Source organism: Mytilus edulis, unplaced genomic scaffold (genome assembly GCF_963676685.1).
Source record: "Mytilus edulis unplaced genomic scaffold, xbMytEdul2.2 SCAFFOLD_165, whole genome shotgun sequence".
Lineage (NCBI taxonomy): Eukaryota > Metazoa > Mollusca > Bivalvia > Mytilida > Mytilidae > Mytilus > Mytilus edulis.
In genome coordinates this window covers 42,116-50,061 of record NW_027267441.1, presented here as the reverse complement: position 1 = coordinate 50,061, position 7,946 = coordinate 42,116, and positions in this window count along the sequence as shown.

Sequence of the window (7,946 nt, the reverse complement as noted above, 5' to 3'; positions counted from 1 at the left end):
GGTATCATAGCTTTTTTGCATTTGCAAGAAATTTGTGCACGATCGTTTTCATTTACACATTTTGTTTGCGAGTGAAAACAAGCCTTTCTTGCAGCTGCATACAGTGATACCGAGCTCTTTGGCCATTCCGATGTCTACGGTGTTTTTAAGAAGCTCTACATCTCAAATATCGTAACATGACTGCAATACACCATCTTCACAACACAACTTAAATAAACTAATTGAATGTTACTTTCCAGTGCAGTGACTTCTTATATAAATGTAACAGTTCATTAAGAAGTTTTTGGTATTTAATTTTTTAGTCGACCTATTGCCATTTACTCGAAATAACAAATCGGTAATGACCATCGGTAATGACCATCGGTATAAAATGTGTTTACTATAAATTTGACAATTAAGTAAAATAACTATGTGAAACTTCTTATTTTTATTTAGCTTATCTTTTTATTATAATATAATAATAAAATTACCTACATGATAGCGTCTTTTTAATGAACGGTCATACCATATGCAGAGTTTAGAAGTATTTAAAAAAAGTAAACTGTAACAGAGTGTTAATTACCCCGACCATACGCGTACGGTCGGACCATATCAGTATATACCCATATGGTCATGACCATACGCGTATGGTCCAAATACTCATATGGTCCGGAACATATACATAAAATATACATAATAAGACATATAAAAATGTGAAGATGTGGTATGATTGCTTAAGAGACAACTCTCCACAAGAGACCAAAATGACACAGAACACATAAACAAGCAACGTGTCCACCGCAATATTCAATAAAAATAATAGCGCTAATAGGGGTATTTCATCTATAAGAAAACATTATTACCACCAGAGATATGAACTTAATTGAAAGTCCTTTTCTAAGAGGTGCAACGTACAACAAACGTATTATAAGTGAATAGGTAACAAATAGGTAACAGGGTATTTACCGAGTGCTGGAACGGGTACATGCGCTCTAATAGGGTAATTTCATCTCTAAGAACACATTGTTACCACCAGAGACATGAACACAATTAAAAAACGATTTATTTTAAAGTGCAACGTATACCCTGCGCATTAAAAGCGAATAAGGAACGAATAAGTAACCGGGTATTATCCGAGCGCTGGAACGGGAACATACGCGCTAATAAGGATATTTCATCTATAAGAACACATTATTACCACCAGAGATATGAACACAATTGCAAAATCCTTTTCTAAAAGGTGCAACGTACAACAAACGTAAAAAAGCGAATAGGTAACGAATAGGTAACAGGGTATTAACAGAGCTCTGGAACGGGTACATGCGCGCAAATAGGGTCATTTCATCTCTAAGAACACATTGTTACCACCAGAGACATGAACACAATTGAAAATCCTTTTCTAAAAGGTGCAACGTACAACAAACGTATTATAAGAACGTATACCCTGCGCATTAAAAGCGAATAAGGAACGAATAAGTAACAGGGTATCACTTTAGCGCTGAAACGGGTACATATATTCTATTAGGGTAATTTCACCTCTAAGAACCAATACTGTTACCACCAGAGACACAAAACTATTTCTTTTTTAAAGTGTAACGCATAACACACATTTTAAAAGCGAATAAGGAACGAATAAGTAACAGGGTACCAGTCGAGCGCTGAAACGGGTACATATGTTCTTTTAGGGTTATTTCACCTCTAAGAACCGACAGTTACCACCAGAGACACAAAATCATTTCTTTTTTAAAGTGCAAAGCATAACACACGTTTTAAAAGCGAATAAGGGTCGAATAAGTAACAGGGTATCACTGAGTCGAGCGCTGAAACGGGAAGATATGTTCTATTAAGGTTATTTCACCTTTTAGAACCGACAATTACAACCAGAGACACAAAAATATTTCTTTTGTTAAAGTGAAACGCATAACACACGTTTTATAAGCGAATAAGGAACGAATAATTAACAGGATATCAGTGTAGCGGTGAAACGGGTACATAGGCGCTAATAGGGGTTTTTCAACTCAGAGAACACATAATTACCACCAGTGACATGAACACAATTAAAAAACGATTTATTTCAAGGTGCAACGTAAATCACGCGTATTAAAAGCGATTAAGGAACGAATAAGTAACAGGATATAAACCGAGCGGGTCATTTCATCTATAAGAACACATTTCATCTCTAAGAACACATTGTTATCACCAGAGACATGGACACAATTGAAAATCCTTTTCTAAAAGGTGCAACGTACAACAAACCAAGGTGTATCTCTAGTAATATTTTCAAAGACCAGGGACCCTATATGACATACACAAGACCCCATGGTCTTATCCTAAGTAATATTTACAAAGACCAAGGACCCCATATGACATACACAAGACACCATGGTCTTATCTCTAGTAATATTTTCATAAGACCAGGGACCCAATATGACATACACAAGACCCCATGGTCTTATCTCTAGTAATAATTTCATAAGACCAGGGACCCAATATGACATACACAAGACCCCATGGTCTTATCTCTAGTAATAATTTCATAAGACCAGGGACCCCATATGACATACACAAGACACCAAGGTCGTATCTCTAGTAATATTTACAAAGACCAAGGACCCCATATGACATACACAAGACACCATGGTCTTATCTCTAGTAATATTTTCATAAGACCAGGGACCCAATATGACATACACAAGACCCCATGGTCTTATCTCTAGTAATATTTTCATAAGACCAGGGACCCCATATGACATACACAAGACGCCATGGTCTTATCTCTAGTAATATTTTCAAAGACCAGGGACCCCATATAACATACACAAGACCCCATGGTCTTATCTCTAGTAATAATTTCATAAGACCAGGGAACCAATATGACATACACAAGACCCCATGGTCTTATCTCTAGTAATAATTTCATAAGACCAGGGACCCCATATGACATACACAAGACACCAAGGTCGTATCTCTAGTAATATTTACAAAGACCAAGGACCCCATATGACATACACAAGACACCATGGTCTTATCTCTAGTAATATTTTCATAAGACCAGGGACCCAATATGACATACACAAGACCCCATGGTCTTATCTCTAGTAATATTTTCATAAGACCAGGGACCCCATATGACATACACAAGACACCAATGTCGTATCTCTAGTAATATTTTCAAAGACCAGGGACCCCATATAACATACACAAGACCCCATGGTCTTATCTCTAGTAATAATTTCATAAGACCAGGGACCCCATATGACATACACAAGACACCAAGGTCGTATCTCTAGTAATATTTTCAAAGACCATGGACCCCATATGACATACACAAGACCCCATGGTCTTATCTCTAGTAATATTTTCAAAGACCAGGGACCTTATATGACATACACAAGACACCATGGTCTTATCTCTAGTAATATTTTCATAAGACCAGGGACCCTATATGACATGCACAAGACACCACGATCTTATCTTTAGTAATATTTTCAAAGACCAGGGACCTTATATGTCATACACAAGACACCATGGTCTTATCTCTAGTAATATTTTCAAAGACCAGGGACCCTATATAACATACACAAGACACCACGGTCTTATCTCTAGTAATAATTTCATAAGACCAGGGACCCCATATGACATACACAAGACGCCATGGTCTTAGCTCTAGTAATATTTTCATAAGACCATGGACCATATATTACATATACAAGACACCACGGTCTTATCTCTAGTAATATTTTCATAAGACCAAGGACAATATGACATACATAAGGTGCAAATTGAACATACCTTGTGCAATGTGACGATATGCACGGCATGACATTTCAAGGCGCTTGTGTGCATAAAATGCTTCTAATATGCGTGGCTGCACTATTTCCCGTGCATAGTCTATTCAACTTCACAGGACAGAATTTAATGCATTTCTGTTTTGTTGTGTACGCTACTGACGACCACCTAGGACAGTTTGTTAAAAATAAAACACGTTGAGACTTTGTTAATCTCACAAACAAGAAATGCCACAAAACAGTCAGCCTTAAGTTACATAGATTTAATTATGACTATTGAACGTGTAGCTAGCCTAGCTGCTACATAGATATTGATAGCAGATAGACTAGCTACTCGTTAAGTAAAAAAAATCTCTCATGGATGTGTAACTAAGCTACTGGACCAACTTCAGTGGGAATCACTGCAACACAGACGATGGAAACAGTGTCTGGTGCTGTGTTACAAGACTCAACACGAGATGATTGCCATTCATCCAGCCAAATACTACACAACAGGGGACAGTAGGACCAGGGGCAACCATAAATTTAGAAAAACTAGAGTGAAGAGGGATGTATACTACCACTCATTCTTCCCAAGAACAACTAGAGAATGGAATAAACTCCCCGAATCTGTAGTGGAGTCTGGATCTCTAGAGGACTTCAGGGCCAGAGTGAATACCATCCCCTGGACCCAGCCACATCTGAAATAGACAGCAGGATAACCAGTGTACATAGATGTAATTAATATCATATTTTATTGTAAACACCGTCCAGTTTATTTCCTGGACTTTTACTTTTGGCCAGAAGAGTGGCCTCCTGTCTGTTTGAGATGCGCCCGAGTCAATTACACTTTACTACAGAGTTCGACTCGTAGTGGGAAGAAGAAGAAGAAGAAGAAGAAATGATAAAAAAAAAAACTTTGGAGACTAAATAATTGCAGGAAAGCAGGGTTGGGTATAACGGACCCACTTGTAGAAAAATAACCATATGTTAACATAAAGTTTTGTACAGATATTATTTCATTGTAGATTAGAGAAAACATATTTGTATCAAACTTTATGAAATTAACTATACTAATATTATAGTATTGCCATACCAACGCTGTTTATTGTATTTCGTGTATAAGAAGAGGTGGTGGCAATTTTTTAATACTTTTACCCCCCCCCCCCCAGGGGCGGATGCAGGAATTTTCGAAAGGGGGGGTGCTAACCCAGGGCACCCAGGGCAAAGGGGGGGGGGGTGCAAAACATATGTCCCGATACAAATGCATTGATCGGCAAAAATAAAGGGGGGGTGCGCACCCCCGGAACCCCCCTCCTGGATCCGCCACTGCCCCCCATTTTCTTTGAATTTGGGTCTTTCTAAATTTCACTCTAGTTGCTAGGGTCACCCTACCCCAACTTTGGGCCTCAATTTAAAATGTTTCATAACTTTACCCACCTGGGTCTTTGGGTCTAGGCAAACTGTAGGGATTTTTGTTTATGAATTGCAGAATGAGGAGGTGATGTCACTTTTATTGTAAACATTAGTTATTTAATACTGAGAGAGGTCAGATTCGTCTTTGAATATCTTTCTACTTTGGAAATTAAAGTACTTTAACACATTTAATACAATGATTGGTTCATCAATTAGGCAAAAGTCTTTATTCAAAATTACATTCGGGGCTCATTTTGTCCGAATTGCACTAAGACGAATGAATGACCAATCAAACACGACATGTACATCAAATACAGTTTTTCACATTGGGTTGTCGGCCTTGAAATTCTTTTACACAAACAGCGTATTTTTAAATCAGAAGTTAACTGTCATTATTTATTTTAAACAACACATTCGTCTTATTTCAGGTCAAGAGTACTTGCTATTTATCAAGCTTCCTGATCACCAAATCTTAATTATACATGTTGTAATATCATACATAAAAAAACACCGATGTTTGTTAAATAGTTTAATGTATACTCTATGCACTGAAGCCAAGAAAGGTGAGGTCTGTTCCCGTTGAAATATTGTTAGTTACCTACAATGAATTTCAACACATCTACCTCAGGTTTCAACGGGGCCCTTTGACCTCAATAACATATGAGTATAGAATTGATTGGGATTGGGATTGATACACTTTAATAGAACAAGGACTTGTATAGGCTGTTTAGCATTAGTTTTTTAATTTTTGAAGTTGAAAATTATGTTACAGGGCACAAAGGTATCTTTAAATTTATTTCTTACTGAAAATCTAAAGCTATTAAACCATTGATGTGGGTTATACATCCAGTGAGTGGGAAGATGATGATCTCAGAGGTAGAGATTAACTTATAAAGATCAGTAGCCAGCTGGGCTACGAGACCTGAAAATTGCGCTTTTTGTTCAGAAATGGCGCATAGAGTGACACATGTAAGCTCCCACATGGCGCACAATATGTTTCATTTTGTATCTAAATGTTAAGATATTGTAAAATGGATATGATATATAATATATAAAACACCCGGCCCATTGAACCTTTTACTTTCAATTCAATATCAATGTTCTAATATCACATACTACATGCAATAAATCAACTATATTTGGTGTATGGACAGTGTTCAAGCTAGTCCTTTTCACAGGGCGGTCCACCCGCCCTTACCCGAGTGCCGCCCTGTGCCCTTTGTACAGTTTCCAGGGCGCCCTGCCTTTTTTTGAAGATGGATTGTATATTATTTTGTTCGTATTGATATGATCCGCCAATAACGAAATTTTACCTGGCTTTCTTTACGACTCCAAGCTAATCAACAGTAACATCAGGTGTCACAATCTGTTGTTCTAGGTTATCCGTTTATTGGATGGGTCATTAATGATCATCAACATTAATTCATTCAAATAGAATCGGTCCTGCTTCAGGTTAAAGTTTTTGGTCAAGGTATAGTTTTTGATGAAGCTGAAGTCCAATCAACTTGAAGCTTAGTACACTTGTTGCTTATCATATGATCTTTCTAATTTTAAAGCTAACTCAGACTTTTGACCCAAATTGCATGGTCCACATGAAATAGTACATAGTACACATGTTCCCTTTGATATGATCTTTCCAATTGTAATGCCAAATTAGATTTTTTACCCCCTTTTTTAATGGTTCACTAAACATAGAAAATGATAGTGCGAGTGGGGCATCCATGTACTATGAACACATTCTTGTTAATACTTATTTTCACTGTTCACTATATGATCCTAACATTGTGCATTTACAGCTGTTTTTTGCTGTATTGCCATTAAGCACGCGCACAGCAGAGGTAGAACAATCATGCATAATACACCAGTTACTTCTAAAAATACAATGACAGCTAATCACCTTAAGACAGTACAACATTTCTTTATACATTATAATTTAAAAGCAGGTAATCCAAACATAACATTGTACTTAAAACCATTAACAAGGAAACCCTTTTAATTTGTGATCTTCCCTTATATTTCCATTTCCGCTTGTTTTCCCCACTAAAATGTTATAAATATAAATAGATTTTCTACACCATGATGTATAACACACCTACCTTTGTTGGGTGAAATCATTATTTCATAAAAAAAAATATGGCAAGAGTTGTACACATGAGAGCGCTTAGTATACAATTTCCCAAATAGTTCATGTTTCAACGGGCATTATTCTTTTTAAAGTAAGTAATCCACACTGATTTTTGAACTCGTCCAAGATAAAGCTGATTTAACCTATGAGCCCAAGACATTGCTGATTTAACCTCTGATATAAGTTGTTTCTATGTACCCTTCAAAGCATTGTGTGAGAGGAAAAAAGGCATGTGACATATACAATATGTACATGCATGGTAAGCAATGGTAATTAAAAAAAAAACTGTCCACATAATTCGCAAGCCTATACCAATCAATCAAAATCTTTAGAAAAAATCTAGGACAAGTTTTATGATAAATGGGTCTCATTGGGGTCTAAGCGTGACGCGGGATTGCCGATTATTTTGTAAGCGTGAAACGTGAAAGTCAAATTATTGTGTCGTGAAAACGGGAAATGAGGTCTAGCGGGATCCAGGAAATGACAAAAAAATGAGAATTGCTTACGTACATAGTGTAAGCGGGAAACGGGAATGTGACAAAACAGTAAGCGGGATCCGGGATCGGCACACCCCAATGAGACCCCCTGATAACAAAAAGAATCTGCAGCTTATCGTTCAAACTTTTGAACAGGACAGGAGTCAGAAAATGTCTCAAAAG